This window comes from Salvelinus alpinus, chromosome 33 (assembly GCF_045679555.1).
Source record: "Salvelinus alpinus chromosome 33, SLU_Salpinus.1, whole genome shotgun sequence".
NCBI lineage: Eukaryota > Metazoa > Chordata > Actinopteri > Salmoniformes > Salmonidae > Salvelinus > Salvelinus alpinus.
Window position 1 is genome coordinate 6,060,771 of NC_092118.1, and position 23,131 is coordinate 6,083,901.

General features: G+C 46.6%; 1 pseudogene; it reads right to left on the reverse strand.

Annotated features, from left to right (window-relative positions):
* Positions 1-23,131, reverse strand: part of LOC139562845 (cadherin-16-like) — a 37,441-nt pseudogene that overhangs the window by 6,051 nt on the left and 8,259 nt on the right.

The window sequence follows — 23,131 nt, forward strand, 5'->3', positions numbered from 1 at the left end:
GTGTGTGTGTGTAAGGTAGTAGTGTGGAATTGTTAGGTTAGATTACTGTTGGTTATTACTGCATTGTCGGAACTAGAAGCACAAGCATTTCGCTACACTCGCATTAACATCTGCTAACCATGTGTATGTGACTAATAAAATTTGATTTGATTTGATTTGATTTGATTTGATTTGTGACTTTTCTTTGACGTCATCATTGACAGGAATAGTGTATGTGAGAGGGGGGTTTTTAATATACCTGGTTTTATCACGGCCCAGGAATAATGGGAAATATAGAGGTAAATGATTGCTGTATGATTAATTATAATTGACTGACTGTCTGTTCTGTGGTGGAAAGGAACAGTGGAGTCTACTGGTACCCTCTCAGAACAAGCACGGCACAGATGCTGCGTCACACCTCCGTCACTCTCTCCAGCCTCCCCAGTTGTCAGGGAGGAGGAGGGCGAAGCACCACAAAGGTGAGGTAAATAGGTGCACCATGGCACGTCTGCAGCAGGTGTTATTAGGGACAAGTCTTGCAGCTGCTAGGCACTGCTGGGAAAAACACACTTTTAGACTCTTAGCCTTTCAGCCCAGCGGGCCCCAGCTGTGACATCACACAAATTAAAGGGGAAATATAATTACGGCCAGCCTCCGCCGCTTCCATTAATAACGCGTCAGAGAGAAAGGGCGAGAGAAAGAAAAAAAAAAGAGAAAAGGTTGTCACAGTGAATCAATTAGAGACTATGTCAGCACAGCAAAGTGGACAAGTCTGATTAATGTATGTCAGCCTGACACATTACAGACAAGTACAGCGACAGGAAGAGGGCCATTAGGCGTATTACTGACACTGCCTAGTCAGAGCGCCTCAGAAGAAAGGATGGGGGCCATTTACTTCCACTGCCAGTCAGTGTCTCAGTGCCACTCACTCCAATCTTCTCTACATGTGACTGTGGATCTACAGGTGGCCTGAATGGATCCCTGAATTACATCCTATACCCCATTCATCACACTGTAGCAAAACACCCTGCATTGTTTTTACACGTACATTCTTTCTATTTTGAAAAGCATTTTATTGTCGGCGACGTCACCCGATACACAGGTAACCACAGTGAGAGTGTCAGGTCTAATATCACCACGACGACTCAAATAGAATGGTCTAATTTGTCACTTTAATTTAGCTGCCTGGTAGTGGTTCTTACACAGGCCTGACTCAACCAATACAACACCTCGATCTAGAATGGCGCCGGAGAGGATGGCTGACTTTTTACGTGCTCCTAACAAACTGTGCTATTTTGCCATTTTTTGGGGCGTTGTTTGTAACTTTTTTTTTTAAACGTATTTTGTACATAATGTTGCTGCTACCGTCTCTTATAACTGAAAATAACTTCTGGACATCAGAACAGCGATTACTCACCTCGAACTGGAAGAAGCTTTTTCCTTTAACGAGTCCGACGCAAAGGATATATTCCTTTCTCGGGAACAGGCCCAGATCCCCGTCATTTGCATGAAGAAAAGATGGAGAAAAAGGGTGCGGATGTTGGGCTGCCTTCTGAGAAATCATGGGCGAGCGAGTAAACTCCCACTGCCATCCGTTCTATTGGCCAACGTGTAATCATTGGAAAATAAAATTGACCTACAATCAAGATTATCCTACCAACGGGACATTAAAAACTGTAAAACCGTATGTTTCACCGAGTCGACACGGATAATATAGAGCTGGCGGTATTTTCCATGCACCGGCAGGACAGAGAAGCTACGTCTGGTAAGACAAGGGGTAGGGGTGTGTGTCTATTTGTCAATAACAGCTGGTGTGCAATGTCTAATATTAAACAAGTCTCAAGGTATTGCTCGCCTGAGGTAGAGTACCTTATGATAAGTTGTAGACCACACTATCTACCAAGAGAGTTCCCATCTATATTATTCGTAGCCGTCTATTTACAACCACAACCCGATGCTGGCACTAAGAGCGCACTCAACCAACTCTATAAGGCCATAAGCAAACAAGAAATTGCTCATCCAGAAGCGGTGCTCCTAGTGGCGGAGGACTTTAATGCAGGCAAACTTAAATCTGTTAAAATGTGCAACCAGAGGAAAAAAAACTCTAAACCACATATACTCCACACACAGAGATGCATACAAAGCTCTCCACTGCCCTCCATTTGGTAAATCTGACCATAATTATATCCTCCTGATTCCTGCTTACAAGCAAAAACTAAAGCAGGAAGTACCAGTGACTCGCTCAATACGGAAGTGGTCAGATGACGCGGATGCTATGCTACAGGACTGTTTTGCTAGCACAGACTGGAGTATGTTCCGGGATTCATCCAATGACATTGAGCAGTATACCACCTCAGTCATTGGCTTCATCAATAAGTGCATCGACGAAGACATCCCCACAGTGAACGTACGTACATATCCCAACCAGAAGCCATGGATTACAGACAACATCCGCATCGAGCTAAAGGCTAGAGCTGCCGATTTCAAGGAGCGGGACACCAATCCGGACGCTGATAAGAAATCCCACTATGCCCTCAGACGAACCATCAAACAAGCAAAACGTCAATACAGGATTAAGATTGAATCCTACTACACCGGCTTTGACGCTCGTTGGGTTTGGCAACTATTACGGACTACAAAGGGAAACTTAGACGCGAGCTGGCCTGTGACCCGAGCCTACCAGACGAGCTAAATGCCTTTTATGCTCGCTTCGAGGCAAGCAACACTGAAGCATGCATGAGAGCACCAGCTGTTCTGGACAACTGTGTGATACGCTCTCGGTAGCCAATGTGAGCAAGACCTTTAAACAGGTCAACATTCACAAAGCCGCGGGGCCAGACGGATTACCAGGACGTGTACTCAAAGCATGCGCGGACCAACTGGCAAGTGTCTTCACTGATATTTTCAACCTTTCCCTGACCGAGTCTGTAACACCTACATGTTTCAAGCAAACCACCATAGTCCCTGAGCCCAATGGAGCGAAGGTAAACTGCCTAAATGATTACCGCCCCGTAGCACTCACGTCGGTAGCCATGAAGTGCTTTGAAAGGCTGGTCATGGCTCACATCAACAGCATCCTCCCGGATACCGTAGACCCACTCCAATTCGCATACCACCCCAACAGATCCACAGATGACGCAATCTCAATCGCACTCCACACTGCTCTTTCCCACCTGGACAAAAGGAACACCTATGTGAAAATGATGTTAATTGACTACAGCTCAATGTTCAACACAATAGTGCCCACGAAGCTCATCACTTAGCTAAGGACCCTGGGACTAAACACCTCCCTCTGCCACTGGATCATGGACTTCCTGACGAGCCACCCGCGGGTGGTAAGGGTAGGCAACAACACGTCTGCCATGCTGATCCTCAACACTGGGGCCCCTCAGGGGTGTGTACTTAGTCCCCTCCTGTACTCCCTGTTCACTCATGACTGTGTGGCCAAACACGACTCCAACACCATCATTAAGTTTGCTGACAACACAACAGTGGTAGTCCTGATCACCGACTACGATGAGACAGCCTAAAGGGAGGAGGTCAGAGACCTCGCAGTGTGGTGTCAGGACAACAACCTCTCCCTCAATGTGAGCAAGACAAAGGAGCTGATCGTGGACTACAAGGAAAAGGAGGGCCGAACAGGCCCCCCATTAACATCGACACGGCTGTAGTGGTGCGGGTCGAGAGCTTCAAGTTCCTTGGTGTCCACATCAGCAACGAACTATCATGGTCCATACACACCAAGACAGTCGTGAAGAGGGCGCTACAACACCTTTTCCCCCTCAGGAGACTGAAAAGATTTGGCATGGGTCCCCAGATTCTCAAAAGGGTCTAGAGCTGTACCTTCGAGAGCATCCTGACTGGTTGCATCACCGCCTGGTATGGCAACTGCTCGGCATCTGACCGTAAGGCGCTACAGAGGGTAGTTCGTACAGCCCAGTACATCACTGGGGCCAAGCTTCCTGCCATCCAGGACCTATATACTAGGCGGTGTCAGAGGAAAGCCCAAAAATTTGTCAGAGACTCCAGTCACCCAAGTCATAGACTGTTTTCTCTGCTACCGCACGGAAAGCGGTACCGAAGCGCCAAGTCTAGGACCAAAAGGCTTCTTAACAGCTTCTAACCCCAAGCCATAAGACTGCTGAACAATTAATCAAATGGCCACCGGACTATTTACATTGACCCCCCCCACCCCTCGCTGTTTATTAACTATTATGCATAGTCACTTCACCCCTACCTACATGTACCCCCGCACATTGACTCGGTACCGGTACCCCCTGTATATAGCCTTCGTTATTGTTATTTTATTTTGTTACTTTTTTGAATTATTTTACTTTAGTTTATTTGGTAAATATTTTCTTAAGTCTTTCTTGAGCTGCACTGTTGGTTAAGGGCTTGTAAGTAAGCATTTCATGCTAAGGTCTACGTTTGTTGTATTCGGTGAATGTGACAAATACCATTTGATTTGGTTTGATTTGATTGATCCTGCAGAGAGGTTAATGTTTCCGGGGTCTTACTTCCTACAGTGTGGTGCTAGCCTACAATGTCATAGCGTTGGGTCACCCTGTCGCTACTACAGTGACTAAATCAAATCAAATCAAATGTATTTATATAGCCCTTCGTACATCAGCTGATATCTCAAAGTGCTGTACAGAAACCCAGCCTAAAACCCCAAACAGCAAGCAATGCAGGTGTAGAAGCACGGTGGCTAGGAAAAACTCCCTAGAAAGGCCAAAACCTAGGAAGAAACCTAGAGAGGAACCAGGCTATGAGGGGTGGCCAGTCCTCTTCTGGCTGTGCCAGGTGGAGATTATAACAGAACATGGCCAAGATGTTCAAATGTTCATAAATGACCAGCATGGTCAAATAATAATAATCACAGTAGTTGTCGAGGGTGCAGCACCTCAGGAGTAAATGTCAGTTGGCTTTTCATAGCCGATCATTACACCTATAGTATTGTCATGGTAATATACACAACTATTTCCACTCCTGGATTGGTTACTAAAATATCTGATGGGCTAAGAGGTTTGGTCTGAGCCTGTGTTGATTTTTCTGGGGGTCAAGATAAAATAAAAAATGTCTTAGTGAAAAAACGGAAGATGGATGATGAGGCAGACCATTGATGGTGGTGAGTTTCCAGTTGCCGCGCACGGTGGCGTCACTGCGGAGGGAGAAATTGAGCCTGCCACCGTGCTGGGGACCATCGCCGTCCCGGGATGCCAGCACCAAGAACTGGTCCTCCCAGCGAGGGGTACACAGGTACTTCCAGGAGTAGTCCCCCAGCAACACAGGACTGTTGTCATTCACATCCAGGATATGGACTGTCACCAGGGTGGAGGCTGACAGAGAAGAGTTCCCTGGGAGGCAAATAGTACAGTTTTAATAAACTTTATCATTGTTAACAACGGTCCTCGTGGTGTACCGTATTGGGTGGTGCTGGACTGGCTTTGACAGGCACAGAGAAGGACATTAGAAACCACAACCTCTCTGAACTACAAAGCAGATTTTTAAATGTTTCTGATACCTGTACACTTCGATCCAACCAACATAATACAGTATCTCCACCAATTAACACCACTGTTCTCTCTAGCCTCTATAGGTGTGGACTCAAGATGTGAGTCAGAGCCCCCATTCTTCAGGTAATGGACCAGTCTGAAAAGATTTTTCACTCGATGTGATAATAAGTGCAGGCGAGGGATAAGGGCAGCAAGGTAATTGGGGAGGTGCCGTGTGCAGCTCTCAGACCCTGCGAGTCTGTCTTCTGTTCTGTTCTGAGTCATGCCTATCTAGTGTGGGGGAGGATTGGATCTGAGTTTTCTATACAACATAAACCCCCTCCTCACTTCCCACTCTACACCCAGCAGCTAGCTAGCGACACACTGGCTGTCACTTCGCATGACTCACTCCCTGCTTATTACTTTGTCACTGAATACTGTCTGGTCTTGAATTGTCAATGGAAGTAATGCTTTAGCCTTGCCTTATTAAATTTGACACTCACTGGGGCAAACAGAAGGCCGAGGTCTAAGCTGCCCTGAAGCCTCTGTCTGGAAACATAGAAATATACATTATTCTCAGAAAACCATCTTCCGTCCATTTAGCCATGGCCTCCATGGTGTAGGTGCTGTTTTCCTCTCTGTCCAAGGCCTAGATGGTCTTCAGCTCACCTGAGTACTTCCCATTAGAGAAATACCTCTTTGTGTCTCCTCTGAGCGAGTATCTGGAGAAAAACAAAGTATAGGCGGGGTGGGATAACACCATGATTAATGCCTTTAAACTGTGAATTCACAGTTTAATTTGTTCATTGTTTCCAATGAATGATGTTTCACCTGATTGGGTGTGAGTCTGGGTCATATCCAAGAATAGTGGCAATAACCCGTCCTGGCTCCTCCCCCTCTCTGACGAGGTCACCGTCAGAGAGGGGGAGTTCAAATGGAGTTCAAATGTTCAAATGGAAGTGCATGCACTAACATACAGTTGAAGTCGGAAGTTTACATTCACCTTAGCCAAATACATTTAATCTCAGTTTTTTCACAATTCTTGACATTTAATCCAAGTAAAATTAACCTGTTTTAGGTCAGTTAGGATCACCACTTTATTTTAAGAATGTGAAATGTCAGAATAATAGTAGAGAGAATGATTTATTTCAGCTTTGATTTATTTCATCACATTCCCAGTGGGTCAGAAGTTTACATACACTCAATTAGTATTTGGTAGCATTGCCTTTAAATTGTTTAACTTGGGCCAAATGTTTCACGTAGCCTTTCACAAGCTTCCCACAAAAAGTTGGGTGAATTTTGGCCCATTCCTCATGACAGAGCTGGTGTAACTGAGTCAGGTTTGTAGGCCTCCTTGCTCGCACACGCATTTTCAGTTCTGCCCACAAATCTTCTATAGGATTGAGGTCAGGGCTTTGTGATGGCCACTCCAATACCTTGACTTTGTTGTCCTTAAGCCATTTTGCCAAAACTTTGGAAGTATGCTTGGGGTCATTGTCCATTTGGAAGACCCATTTGCGACCAAGCTTTAACTTCCTGACTGATGTCTTTAGATGTTGCTTCAAAGTATCCACATAATTTTACTTCCTCATGATGCCATCTATTTTGTGAAGTGCACCAGTCCCTCCTGCAGCAAAGCACCCCCACAACATGATGCTGCCACCCCCGTGCTTCACGGTTGGGATGGTGTTCTTCGGCTTGCAAACCTCCCCCTTTTTCCTCCAAACGTAACAATGGTCATTATGGCCAAACAGTTCTATTTTTGTTTCATCAGACCAGAGGACATTTCTCCAAAAAGTAAAATATTTGTACCCATGTGCAGTTGCAAACCGTAGTCTGGCATTTTTATGGCGGTTTTGGAGCAGTGTCTTCTTCCTTGCTGAGTGGCCTTTCAGGTTACGTTGATATAGGACTTGTTTTACTGTGGATATAGATACTTTTGTACCTGTTTCCTCCAGCATCTTCACAAGGTCCTTTGCTGTTGTTCTGGGACTGATTTGCACTTTTCGCACCAAAGTACATTCATCTCTAGGAGACAGAACGCGTCTCCTTCCTGAGGGGTATGATGGCTGCGTGGCCCCATGGTGTTTATACTTGCGTACTATTGTTTGTACAGATGAACGTGGTACCTTCAGGCATTTGGAAATTGTTCCCAAGAATGAACCAGACTTGTGGAGGTCTACAATTTTATTTTCTGATGTGGCTGATTTCTTTTAATTTTCCCGTGATGTCAAGCAAAGAGGCACTGAGTTTGAAGGTAGGCCTTGAAATACATCCACAGGTACAACTCCAATTGACTCAAATGATGTCAATTAGCCTATCAGAAGCTTCTAAAGCCATGACATCATTATCTGGAATTTTCAAAGCTGTTTAAAGGCACAGTCAACTTAGTGTATGTAAACTTCTGACCCACCAGAACTGTGATACAGTGAATTATAAGTGAAATAATCTGTCTGTAAACAATTGTTGGAAAAATCACTTGTGTCATGCACAAAGTTGCCAAAACTATAGTGACTTGCCAAAACTATAGTTTGTTAACAAGAAAGTTGTGGAGTGATTGAAAAATGAGTTTTAATGACTCCAACCTAAGTGTATGTAAACTTCCGACTTCAACTGTATATGTAGTGTTCGAATAGCTGTAAAACATGGGAACATAGTGTTCTACGGTGCAAGAATGAACACCAGGAAAATAATCACGGGAGGGCTTTACTAACATTTCCCAGAAAACAGCAGACTTAATCTAAAAAGCAAAAAAGCAATCAATGAATCTGTTGTGAATGTGCCATTTCAGTACTCCATGAGACACACAGCTCATTTAGACTGAGCAACATATCGAACCGCCCCCTCCAACAGAGGCATGGGATTGTATTACGCTCACGGAGCAAACACAGGAGGTCAGAAAGAGCCTGCATATGTCTGCTGCTAATCGGCGTGTTCCACAGATTTACAGACTGATCCTACTGGAAAGGAGAGGGTTGAGGAACAATACACAGTGACTCTAAACAAGGCCTCTATAATACCGTCACCTGCATAATTCGGTCAGACAAGCTGATTTTCCGGCAGAGAGGAGTTTTATTCCCACTGTAAAATGGAAACTGGAATGACAGGGACGGCCATTTGATTCAAGTGTCACCTGACATGAATCCTGAGTGTGACGGAGAATCCCGTTAGTGGACAGCCGTTGCTATGCTTACTCTGTGAGGTCACAGCCCAGGATTGTATCCCCTGTGTTGTCTACGTTCGGGTGAAATGAAGTGATTGCTGTTGCTCATAACACGTCGATTGGCCCAAATAGCTACCTCTGTTGCTAGAGAGAAAACACAGACAGTGTTGATCAGTGTTGGAGTGACTAATGGTGCTGACTGGAAGTGAAGTGCAGGTTTGTATCAGGCAACAACCGGAAGAATCCAAACACCACTCAGCTGCTGTTGCTGGCCTTAAGTTGCTGTGTGGAGGGTGGCCCACTGGGTTAAATGGGGACACTTGAAGCATGAGAGTCTCCAGCTCAATGGGTATAAAAGGAGGAGACGATTACTAGTGATCCCCTCTTTCATATCAAGATCGTAATAAGATCAAAGAAGAAGTCCTGTGTGTGTGTGTGTGTGTGTGTGTGTGTGTGTGTGTGTGTGTGTGTGTGTGTGTGTGTGTGTGTGTGTGTGTGTGTGTGTGTGTGTGTGTGTGTGTGTGTGTGTGTGTGTGTGTGTGTGTGTGTGTGTGTGTGTGTGTGTGTGTGTGTGTATGGCATGTGTTCGTCTGTAATCTCTATTCTTCCCTTCTGAAAATGATTGAATCAGCTACAGTATGTGCACCTGCCACCTAGCACACGGCCACCGACCACGCACTTTTCGACGCCATCCTCTCTCATTCACCATTCATGACGGCAGGTACTGTATGTACGCGTGTAGGAGACATTTGAACAGAACACATGCTTGACATGGGTCTGGTAAAAAAAGGCCTGGAGTTTTTCCTGACCAGGTCACGTGGATTAGCATGCTACACCCAACCTCAGACACATCCGCCTACAGCACAGCAGGAGCTGAATATTCTAATTGATATTATCCTCACGCTATCAAAACAACCGTAGCACAACACCAGAGAGACAGATTAGCTAGTGTTTAGTTAGCGGTGCCCTTGCCTGTGTGGTAAACAGGTAACTACTTTCTACAGACTAATGGCACTGTGTCATTATTCAGTTAGACGTTGTGCAAGCTGCTGTTATTGAGACAACGGGACGACCCTCTGGGTTGTCTCAGTCTTGCCACAAGGTCACGTGTTAGTGAGCGTGCTCGGATGTACTAACAAGCTATTTTATCAGACGGACGGTCGTTGGCTGGCTTTAAGCCTGTAACTCCTGCACTAAATATACACCGTATGTGGTGCTTCAAAATTGGATACAGTAGGCCTATGTCAGAGCCATACATTTGATATCATTACTGTATGGCAGGGTTCATCAGAGACAAAGGGGTTGTGCTCCAGTCCTGTATCAGTTTAGACAATACCGGAGGCAACTCCTGGTTTACCTCTGCGGAATATAGGTAACATTCCTCTACTCCCATAGAGAAGTAGAACATAGTTGCCCCGCTTCCAGAGAATGGGGACACAAACAATGACAAACACCCCCTCTTTGTCTCCAAAGCCCTCCTGTCCAGACCAGGGGAGAGAGCTGAGGCAGGGCGGTGCTGGGGCGGGGCTGGGATTACAGGAGACCAGGGAAGAGCCAGAGAAACACCCCAGGGATGGGCTGAGATTATTTTGCGATAAACTATTGTTTGTGTCATGGCTTATTTTTGGGACACGTGCCGTTGAAATACCCACATGTGAGTGTATGAAGAGACACAGAACGTGATATAGAAAGCAAGATTCAATATGCATGTATCTTTTCCTTATGGTTACTTACCAAAATGCATAATTATTAGAGTCAATATTGAATATTTCTACGTAGTTATTATTACCATGTTGAGATCATGTTCAAATGCATCCTATTCATCGACGTCTAGGGCTCTCTGGGTTGTGTCTTATTTGTGAATGAACAAGAGAGAATAGAGACGGTTGAATGAAGGAGATTGCCGTACCTTGGAGAGGATGAGTGAAACCTCATTGGTCTGCTTGTCTGTGACCGGTGTGAACACCTCCTCATTGCCAGACTCCAGCCTGTAACTCACCTGCCAGCTGTCTCCTCCCCTCTCATCAGCATCACATGCCAACACCGCTGTTATCGTGGCTCCCAAAGGAGCATCCTCTGCCAGGTGGAAGGGGCCGTACTAAGAGAGAGGGGGAGGAGGTAGAGAAAAAGGTGAGAGGAGAAAGGGGGAGAGGAGGGGGGATGAGAACATGGAGAAGAAAAAGATAATGAAGCAGGGGCTACTATCTGCATATTTTTCTCTCTGGGGTTTTAGGCTGGGTATCTGTAAACCACTTTGTGACAACTGCTGAAAAGGGCTTAATAAAATAAATGTGATTGATTGAGAAATAGTTTAAAAGTATATTATTTAGTATTAGATTGATTTATCTTGGAATTTGCATTTTTAGGACTACTCCATTGGTTCCGTTGTTCCAGGCAAACCACATCAAGTGCAAAAATTTGAACATATTTGACATAATCTAGGTTATGTATTTGACCCAGGTCTGGTGTGTGTATGCAGGCATGTCCCGTGTGGTCCTGTGTTGTTGACCTTCATTCACACACCTCCTATCTCTCTGCTTGGGAGTCCTTTAATCAGCCACTCACTGTGGCCCTCCACTGAAGTGGCTGAGTCTCTGATCTGCCTGCCCGGGCTAGAGGGTCGCTGATACCATGGGTCTCACCACTCACCTGCCAGCTCCCTACAAACCCGTTCACATGTTGCTGGAAAAAGCAGGGGCACTCTGGCGTGACCCACTCAAGAGCTTTTTCCACCTCAGTGTGTGTGTGTGTGTGTGTGTGTGTGTGTGTGTGTGTGTGTGTGTGTGTGTGTGTGTGTGTGTGTGTGTGTGTGTGTGTGTGTGTGTGTGTGTGTGTGTGTGTGTGTGTGTGTGTGTGTGTGTGTGTGTGTGTGTGTGTGTGTGTGTGTGTGTGTGTGTGTGTGTGTGTGTGTGTGTGTGTGTGTGTGTGTGTGTGTGTGTGTGTGTGTGTGTGTGTGTGTGTGTGTGTGTGTGTGTGTGTGTGTGTGTGTGTGTGTGTGCGCGTGTGTGTGTGTGTGTGTGTGTGTGTGTGTGTGTGCGTGTGCCAGAGTGAGAGAACATGAGCCTGAGGCTGGCATCGACTCAAAACATGATTGACAGCATTGTTGAGGTGCATAGAGAATCCAAAATGAGAATCCAAAATGAGCTGTAAATCTTGTCATGGCTTGCACCCAATGAAGAAGACACTGGATGACTCTGGAATGACTCTAGAATATGAAGGCAGGGCACGTCTACTGTATCTTAACAGTACCTTCTCTCACTCCGAGAGCATCTGAACTTAACAAGCACAGTTGGGGTTTACATTGACTCAGTCTTGCACCAGTGAGGACAACGAGAGCTTTGTGTTCCATTGTCACGTCCCCATCTTAAGATGACTATCCTGTCTCCTGCATTATTCAGGAGGTGTGGGTGTAGACTGTTTTCTGTTCCGTAACAGTGTGTGAGAAAAGGGTCTATCTTTGGCCCGTATACTGCATACCTTGAGGCCAGCGCTAACCCAATGTTGTCTCATGGAGACCTCAGCGGTGACTTCATTATTCATGAGGACCGACTATGGAAAAGACCACTGGAAACACTAACTGTCCCCAAAGATGCTCTCATAGATCAGAAATAGCCTTTATGTTAAGACTAAGGTCCATTTCATTGGTCGGTTCAGTGACACTCCCCCCGAACCAGAGGAGATGACAACACTGTGCGGCTAATGAGAGCTCTTATGAGTCACTTCAGAGGCTTTTTTATTGACAAATTCCAGAACGATGCAGTTCATTTCTGTACTAGAAGGGATGCATTTTTTCACTTTTAACAAAGTATTTCATATTTCATTTAAAACTGCTTTTTTTTAACCAGTGAGCTCAGACATAATAGTAAATATTGCTCAGTGCAACGATTTTCCTATAAAGATGTGAAATGTTCTGACTGCCGCAAGTGTCAGGGATATCATTTAGAGCTTTCTTATGGTGACGCTGGGGATTTGCCTATTCTATAAATAAAGGATTCTCACAGGACTCATCTGAGGCTTATTCAGATTAACTCAGAGAACATTGTCCATTTTGGAACACAATGAGAAATAAACCCTACAATAATATGGTTCCATCTCCACAGATGTAGCATGTTAATTTGATCACCCTGTTGTAGGAGAACTTTCCTGCAATGCAGGAAATGTAAAACGTGTCGTGTATTTGAGATTTTTTTTAAATGCTTCTGAAGTTTGTAACTTCCACTTTTACATTTCAGACTTGACTTAATTCATTGTCCATTAATTATAATCCACGTAATAATTCACATGTTCTGTTGCTGAAGGATTAATTTACTGCTGTAGCAAACTGGCTCCAATGAAGGTCCTACATTTGTATAAGCCTGAGATTAAAGCTTGGATCCCCCTAAAAGCACTCCATCTCTCTCCCCTCTGGGAAATCAAATCAGTGACCTGGAGGGAGAGTTCACACAGCAGCCGTCCAACAGAAAAGAAAAAACGAATATACTGTATAAGCAGATAGATTTGCAATGAGGGCTCTGAATCACTTCTATCCCCCAAACCAAAAATCACGCTGTCAGTCGTCAGCCTGGGTAAAGGTACCTCGTGTTGATTGAAGATGGTTGGGTTGTTGGTCTCGTCCTGCACGGTCACAACCACAGTGCAGGAGCTGTTTAAGCCTGCGAACTAAATCATCATCAGAGAGAGAAAGGCTCCGTTAGTGAGTCACTTAGTTTGGCATGCCTCTGTCATACTGATGCCTTCAGTCTTAATCATGATCATCAGTCACTGCAGTGTCATATTTAAACAATATTCTCCTCAGAAGAAGCAGAGGGAAAATCTCCAACATTACATCTGCCAGTCTAAAACTAATTTACCCTACCACTGCACCCGTCTACATATCACAATAGGTTACTACTATAGAGTATCTCTGGATTATCTTTACATTGTACTATGTATACATTATCTTTGTGGAAGTAATCCCTCAACCCTCTCCCTAACACCACAGAACCACATTGCCATGCAGTACTGTTGGTCACCTTTAGCGTCCTCAGCAGTGATGGTCAGTGTGTACTGTGGGGCAGCTCCCTCCAGGTTGCCTGCCTGCACTGAGATCACCCCAGAGTCACGGTCCACCTGGAACAAGGCACGAGAGCTCTCTAGGATCTGGCCAACCAGCCGGTAGAAGATTCTCACGTTATCGGTTTTCGGATCATCGTTGTGGGCTGCTTGAACTGTGAGGATTTCTGTCCCTGGGAAAAGAGCAAAGTCCTCACAGATTAGTGTGTGGGCAAAAACAAATTTTCTTTGAACCCTCAAGTGAGAAACACAGAATCCTATTTTGAGCATCCTGATGAATTTCTCCATAGTTTTTTTATTTCGGAGTATTTCGTTTTAAGCGTAAACAAAAGGCCTTTGTGATCCAGTATGTTCCAGAGTTGTCTGTAGGAGTGTGTCATATGAGTGTTCCGAGGGTTGCGCCTCACCCCGTGGGGCGAGCTCCTTGACCACGGTGTGGTACTGTGTGGTAGGCAACGTGGGCCTGTTGTCGTTGGCATCGCCCGCCATCACTCTCAGCTCCACAGGCTTGGCGATCGCCCTGCCGTCCGGACGCTCCACCACGATGCTGGTCTGGAACTATCAGCCAGAGCCACATGGGGTCATGTGCTTTCACAAAGTGTCCAGATCAAATCTCCCTGTGTGGACGCACAATGAGACCACAGACAGTCACACTGGAATAACACAAAGTGCCAGTTCTCAGCCATGGAAAGAGCTTCGTGTTCTGTATTGAGCGATGCACAATTACACACTGGAACCCCAGTCTGAGATAAAGCCCCAACGATTTTGTATTCATTATTTATTGAGCTTTCTTAGAATAGATAGGGGGATGAGAGGTGTGTGGGGTGTATGTGTGTGTGAATGAATGAAATTGCTTTTTTAGAGTGCAGATTGCTCACCCCCCTCTCCCCTTTCACTCTGACCTGTCTTTAGAAGATGAAGCCATTAGGTGACCGATAGGCAGTGACAGTGCTAACACTCAGTGTGTCCATTGATTCCTGGACTGCTATTCAGCTCACAGCACTGAGCCATTTCGCTTGTGTAGCGCCTTCTTTGACACGTCCAGAGATGATTCATCATACGGGCACGCAACTCTGTCAACACCAAGGCGAGAGGTACTGTACATGTGCATGCATCCACTCCTCCTCTCCTCCCTCTTCCCTCCATCAGCTGTAAGAGTCACATGGCACTGACATATGAGTCTCAGTCAGTCAGCGTGGAACCGTCTCAATCAGGGAACCTGGAGTGCCTCACTCGTGTTGTGTTGCGTGAGGAGGTGGATCAATAGGCTGTGACTCATGTGTGATGCATGCTGGAACATGACAGCTCCATCATGATAGGTGACAGTCACTGCCAGGCAGGGAGAGAGGAGAAGGAGGGGAGAGGGGGTGTATCTGGCTTTATAATTACTGTACTATAGGTATAGTTCAGACAGAATAGACTCTGAGGGCTTTCTGTAGAAACAGAACATCCAATAACCTGATGGATTTCTCCTTACTTGTGTCAGACCAGTGAGCAGTTAAGGTCTCTGGCCAAACACGTTGCTTGCTACTCTGCAGAATGACCCCAAAGTCAACCTGTGCCAAACAAATGGATGTTTATCTAATCCTGTACAGCTTTGGAGCTTAGCTTTTTGGAAAACTGCCGAGGAGGAAAAAAGACACGTTGTGATTTGAGTCATGATCCTCCTTTTCTTGTTTACCCCGATTTTCCTCTGTCCTTACAGTGTAATGCCGTACATCACAGGACATGACTATGCTTTCACAGCCCTAACAAGTCCTTACTATATGTTAAAGACAAGGAGGTACGATACAATATGAATGAAAACTCGCCTAGTCCTGAGCCTCTCTGACTAGTGGGGCATTGAGAGAGATGACTCCCTTTCTGCTGGCAGTGAACAGCATCTCTGGGAATTCCCCCTCCAGGCTGTACCCTACCAGACCCCCCCCCACTCCACTTCACATAGACACAGCACAGGGAAGCAGGGAAGGCACAGAACAGCTCAAACTGAACATAGGTCTCTCTGCACTGCAGGATTGTAGGATTGAGCCCCCCTTCAGCTGTTCCCACTCTCTCCTTCTCTCTCTCTCTAGTAAAGTATAGATACCTAGGCTTTACTAGAGAGGGAAACCCCTGACATTTAGTAAAAACCTGTGAGGTGTTTAAATTATAAAGTGCTGAGTCAATGTACAAAAGCTCATACATGTTGGATGGGGGGTGGGCTTCCACTGATTTAAAGCACAGGGCCGGACAGGGAGCTGTATGATTAGCTCAGAGGACCCCATGAAACAGCACCCAAGAAGGAGCAGTCACCGGCAGAGACACAGGGGGCATGTGCATCTCCTCAACCCACTGTCACACTCCACTCCATTGTTTTGGAGATGGCTCCCCAAACGCCAAGGCTGTGTATACACAAGTCCCTCTTCTCACGGCTTCTCATAACCAGTGTTATGGTGTTTCTGGGCCTCAGTGCTTTGAAGAGATGTAGTATATAACAGCGTGATTAATGACTTGGTTGCTCTAAAAATGGATGAGTAGAGTACACCGTAGCCGATGTAATGTGTTGCTTTCATTGCTTTTTTAACAGCTTGCAGTGCACGCTCTGTCTTCTATGTCACCTTGTGAATAAGCAGTCTTAAAGGGCAATTCCGCCACTTTTCAACCTCATGTTCATTAGCTCCAGCACCATACCGGTGTCTACGTATGTGAAAACGGCGCGTTTCTATGACCTGTAGTTAAAAAGACGAGAAGAAATGTAAAGAAAAGTCCTACATTTTCTTTTTTTTAAATCAGTGATTTTCAAAACCTACAACGAGTTTCTAGCCAGATGGAGGGTATTTTCTTGCTCATCACGTCATCAAGAAATTCTCATAGTGTTTGAAAATCACAATTTTTAAAATGTTTTCACCTTTGATGATGTCATCATGTAGAACCTTTTAACTTTGTATAGGAATGCGCTGTTTCCACATTTGTAGACACTGGTACTGTGCTGGAGATAATGAAAATGGGGGTGAAAAGTAGTGTAATTGCCCTTTAAGTGCACAACAACTGTATTTATAATACAGCAATTTCATTTTACAAATCTGACTTACATGTTTAAGAAGTATCCACAATGTGGAATTCTCCTGCCTTGATTTAGCATAATTGTTCTTTTGGAAAAAGACCAAAGATGAGCAATGCTTCTTGAGATCAACAACCAAAGTGCACCTACATCAATATCAATGACTGAAGGAAAATATTTTGAAAGAAAAATGCATAATGGAAGAAAAACCCATCAGCATAATGCATACGTGTTGCACAACATTTCACTGAGTAGAGAAATGACTTTCCATACTGCCGATAGTAAAGGGCTCCCAGCTATACTCAGAGTCTTTCAACATGACCCCCCATCTGTTTGGTAACAGCACAGCTGTGAGTCCTACCACCTACATACACATGGTGGTAAAGGCAGAGTGGGTGGAGAGAGGCTTTTCCCATCATGTAGGCACAGTCGACCAGTGGTGGATTCTATACTGTTACCTCTTTACATGGACATGCAGATATGGTGTTGTGTTCTGCCCCTACAATACAAGTTATAGCCTAATTAATTGTAATATAGTAATAGCATTTTGACAAGCAGATTATATTTTTTATGAGGGTTTGAGAATCTCAAGGACAAAGTAGTCTTGTACTTTAAACATGAGGCACGCACTCACTCACTCACTCACTCACTCACTCACTCACTCACTCACTCACTCACTCACTCACTCACTCTTATGTTCCGGCAGAGATTTGTATGACTTGTTTGAGATTTTGCCTGTCCATATTTTAGGTTGGTAAATTGGCATTGAAAATGTGAAAAAAAGATCAAATCTGCCCACGTTTTGATACCACATGTTTTGAGTCCACACGTTTTCAGTGGGCGGATGGAGCTGGCGTGAGTGAGAGGAGGAGAGGAGGAGGAGAGGGGGAAGAGGAGGAGGAGGAGGAGGAGGAGGAGGAGGAGGAGGAGGAGGAGGAGGAGGAGGAGGAGGAGGGGAGTTACTGTGGCGACACCCACAGACCACAATGCAATGTAGAAATACACATTTTCACAGCAAATCATGACTTTATGTTCTCGAGTTTGCATTACTGTCTTGAGGTCTTGAGTTTGCATTTCTGACCATGTTCCATTGTTGTAAGCCCCTATAACTAGAAAACAGACTATTGTTCCATTGTCGTAAGTATCTACATATAGAAAACAGACTATTGTTCCATTGTTGTAAGTATCTACATATAGAAAACAGACTATTGTTCCATTGTCGTAAGTATCTACATATAGAAAACAGACTATTGTTCCATTGTCGTAAGTACCTACATATAGAAAACAGACTATTGTTTTCCAGACTAATAAATGTTGATGGAGATGCAGATAAGATCCATACCACTGAGCAGTAACAGAACTTCCTGTTTTCCTCTTTTTGATCATGTCAGATGTTTCCAGTTATTTACACAGCTTTAGTGATTTGATGCTGATGCAAGCGCTAGGCCGTGGCTAATATTATAAATGTTGAATAACAAGCTAAAGGTCCGACTGTAAAAGAGGCCAGGTGGAGATACAGAGACGCTGGCCCGGCACAGAGCACAGAGACTGATCCCTGATTCAATAACAACCGCTAAAAAAAAATAGGTTTGATTGAACAATCTTCGACATTATGGACACACACACACAGACACACACACCAACAGCGGGAACGGAACCTCAGGCTACAGGGACTCAGGCAGGGGAAAGCCTAGGGGTATGAGTGACATTAATAATGCACACCTTGGTCGCTTAGGAAAGCCCAGGGGGGGACTAAAATGACAACAGCAGTATCCTGATGCTTCACCCATTCCATTACATAATGACATTTTACAATGAACAGTCAAATAAAACATTGGATGAAAGTTCGCAGTGTTTGAAATTTGTCAGATGACCGCTTTCCATTATTCTAGACTAGAGGCAAAGGACACCTGGGCAGGGACACATGTAGGAATACACAGGACACCTGCAGGAATATACAGATATCTCTGTGATTCCTGAAAGCATCACTGTGTGTTACGTATGAGATGGGGATGGAGATGGAGCATGATACTATGTCACCTGTGAGATGGGGATGGAGCAGGGGCCAGGGAGGTTCTACCTGTGAGATGGGAATGGGGTAGGGGCCAAGGAGGTTCTACCTGTGAGATGGGAATGGGGTAGGGGCCAGGGAGGTTCTACCTGTGAGATGTGAATGGGGTAGGGGCCAAGGAGGTTCTACCTGTGAGATGGGAATGGGGTAGGGGCCAGGGAGGTTCTACCTGTGAGATAGGAATGGGGTAGGAGGCAGGAAGGTTATACCTGTGAGATGGGAATGGGGTAGGGGCCAGGGAGGTTCCACCTGTGAGATGGGAATGGGGTAGGGGCCAGGGAGATCCTCCTGTGAGATGGGAATGGGGTAGGGGCCAAGGAGGTTCTACCTGTGAGATGGGGATGGGGTAGGAGCCAGGAAGGTTATACCTGTGAGATGGGGATGGGGTAGGAGCCAGGAAGGTTATACCTGTGAGATGGGGATGGGGTAGGGACCAGGGAGGTTATACCTGTGAGATGGGGATGGGGTAGGAGCCAGGAAGGTTATACCTGTGAGATGGGGATGGGGTAGGGGCCAGGGAGGTACCTGTGAGATGGGGATGGGGTAGGAGCCAGGGAGGTTATACCTGTGAGATGGGGATGGGGTAGGAGCCAGGAAGGTTATACCTGTGAGATGGGGATGGGGTAGGAGCCAGGAAGGTTATACCTGTGAGATGGGGATGGGGTAGGAGCCAGGAAGGTTATACCTGTGAGATGGGGATGGGGTAGGGAACAGGGAGGTTATACCTGTGAGATGGGGATGGGGTAGGAGCCAGGAAGGTTATACCTGTGAGATGGGAATGGGGATGGGGCCAAGGAGGTTCGACCTGTGAGATAGGAATGGGGTAGGAGCCAGGAAGGTTATACATGTGAGATTGGGATGGGGTAGGAGCCAGGAAGGTTATACCTGTGAGATGGGGATGGGGTAGGGGCCAGGGAGGTTATACCTGTGAGATGGGGATGGGGTAGGGGCCAGGGAGGTTCTACCTGTGAGATGGGGATGGGGTAGGAGCCAGGAAGGTTATACCTGTGAGATGGGAATGGGGTAGGGGCCAAGGAGGTTCTACCTGTGAGATATGAATGGGGTAGGAGCCAGGAAGGTTATACCTGTGAGATGGGAATGGGGTAGGGGCCAGGGAGGTTCCACCTGTGAGATGGGAATGGGGTAGGGGCCAGGGAGATCCTCCTGTGAGATGGGAATGGGGTAGGGGCCAAGGAGGTTCTACCTGTGAGATGGGGATGGGGTAGGAGCCAGGAAGGTTATACCTGTGAGATGGGGATGGGGTAGGAGCCAGGAAGGTTATACCTGTGAGATGGGGATGGGGTAGGGACCAGGGAGGTTATACCTGTGAGATGGGGATGGGGTAAGAGCCAGGAAGGTTATACCTGTGAGATGGGGATGGGGTAGGAGCCAGGAAGGTTATACCTGTGAGATGGGGATGGGGTAGGAGCCAGGAAGGTTATACCTGTGAGATGGGGATGGGGTAGGGGCCAGGGAGGTTATACCTGTGAGATGGGGATGGGGTAGGAGCCAGGAAGGTTATACCTGTGAGATGGGAATGGGGATGGGGCCAAGGAGGTTCGACCTGTGAGATAGGAATGGGGTAGGAGCCAGGAAGGTTATACCTGTGAGATGGGGATGGGGTAGGGGCCAGGGAGGTTATACCTGTGAGATGGGGATGGGGTAGGGGCCAGGGAGGTTCTACCTGTGAGATGGGGATGGGGTAGGAGCCAGGAAGGTTATACCTGTGAGATGGGAATGGGGTAGGGGCCAAGGAGGTTCTACCTGTGAGATATGAATGGGGTAGGAGCCAGGAAGGTTATACCTGTGAGATGGGAATGGGGTAGGGGCCAGGGAGGTTCCACCTGTGAGATGGGAATGGGGTAGGGGCCAGGGAGATCCTCCTGTGAGATGGGAATGGGGTAGGGGCCAAGGAGGTTCTACCTGTGAGATGGGGATGGGGTAGGAGCCAGGAAGGTTATACCTGTGAGATGGGGATGGGGTAGGAGCCAGGAAGGTTATACCTGTGAGATGGGGATGGGGTAGGGACCAGGGAGGTTATACCTGTGAGATGGGGATGGGGTAAGAGCCAGGAAGGTTATACCTGTGAGATGGGGATGGGGTAGGGGCCAGGGAGGTACCTGTGAGATGGGGATGGGGTAGGAGCCAGGGAGGTTATACCTGTGAGATGGGGATGGGGTAGGAGCCAGGAAGGTTATACCTGTGAGATGGGGATGGGGTAGGAGCCAGGAAGGTTATACCTGTGAGATGGGGATGGGGTAGGAGCCAGGAAGGTTATACCTGTGAGATGGGGATGGGGTAGGGGCCAGGGAGGTTATACCTGTGAGATGGGGATGGGGTAGGAGCCAGGAAGGTTGTACCTGTGAGATGGGAATGGGGATGGGGCCAAGGAGGTTCGACCTGTGAGATAGGAATGGGGTAGGAGCCAGGAAGGTTATACCTGTGAGATTGGGATGGGGTAGGAGCCAGGAAGGTTATACCTGTGAGATGGGGATGGGGTAGGGGCCAGGGAGGTTATACCTGTGAGATGGGGATGGGGTAGGGGCCAGGGAGGTTCTACCTGTGAGATGGGGATGGGGTATGAGCCAGGAAGGTTATACCTGTGAGATGGGAATGGGGTAGGGGCCAAGGAGGTTCTACCTGTGAGATAGGAATGGGGTAGGAGCCAGGAAGGTTATACCTGTGAGATGGGGATGGGGTAGGAGCCAGGAAGGTTATACCTGTGAGATGGGGATGGGGTAGGAGCCAGGAAGGTTATACCTGTGAGATGGGGATGGGGTAGGGAGGTACCAACTTCCGGCGCCGACCGAGATGGCCGCCTCGCTTCGCGTTCCTAGGAAAATATGCAGTATTTTGTTTTTTTATGTGTTATTCCTTACATTGGTACCCCAGGTAATCTTAGGTTTCATTACATACAGTCGGGAGGAACTACTGAATATAAGAGCAACGTCAACTCACCATCATTACAACCAGGAATATGACTTTCCCGAAGCGGATCCAGTGTTTTGCCTTCCACCCAATACAATGGATCTGATCCCAGCCGGCGACCCTAAGCGACGCCGAAAAAGGGGCAAACGAAGCGGTCTCCTGGTCAGGCTTCGGAGACGGGCACATCGCGCTCCACTCCCTAGCATACTACTCGCCAATGTCCAGTCTCTTGACAATAAGGTTGATGAAATCCGATCACGGGTAACATTCCAGAGAGACATCAGGGATTGTAACGTTCTCTGCTTCACGGAAACATGGCTCACTCAAGAGACGCTAACGGAGTCGGTGCAGCCAGCTGGTTTCTTCACGCATCGTGCCGACAGAAACAAACATCTTTCTGGTCTGAAGAGGGGCGGGGGTGTATGCCTTATAATTAACAAGACGTGGTGTGATCATAACAACTTACAGGAACTCAAGTCATTCTGTTCACCTGATCTAGAATTCCTCACAATCAAATGTCGACCGCATTATCTACCAAGGGAATTCTCTTCGATTATAATCACAGCCGTATATATCCCCCCCCAAGCAGACACATCGTTGGCCCTAAACGAACTTTATCTGACTCTTTGTAAACTGGAAACCACACACCCTGAGGCTGCATTCATCGTAGCTGGGGATTTTAACAAGGCTAATCTGAAAACAAAACTCCCTAAATTCTATCAGCATATCGATTGTGCTTCCAGGGCTGGTAAAACCTTGGATCATTGTTATACTAACTTCCGCGACGCATATAAGGCCCTCCCCCGCCCTCCTTTCGGAAAAGCTGACCACGACTCCATTTTGTTGCTTCCAGCCTACAAACAGAAACTAAAACAACAAGCTCCCTCGCTCAGGTCTGTTCAACGCTGGTCCGACCAATCTGATTCCACGCTTCAAGACTGCTTCGCTCACGTGGATTGGGATATGTTCCGCATTGCGTCCAACAACAATATTGACGAATACGCTGATTCGGTGAGCGAGTTCATTAGAAAGTGCATTGACGATGTCTTACCCACAGCAACGATTAAAACATTCCCAAACCAGAAACCGTGGATTGATGGCAGCATTCGCGTGAAACTGAAAGCGCGAACCACTGCCTTTAACCAGGGCAAGGTGACCGGAAACATGACCGAATACAAACAGTGTAGCTATTCTCTCCGCAAGGCAATCAAACTAGCTAAGTCCCAGTATAGAGACAAAGTAGAGTCGCAATTCAACAGCTCAGACACAAGAGGTATGTGGCAGGGTCTACAGTCAATCACAGAATACAAAAAGAAAACCAGCCCCGTTGCGGACCAGGATGTCTTGCTCCCAGACAGGCTAAATAACTTTTTTGCTCGCTTTGAGGACAATACAGTGCCACT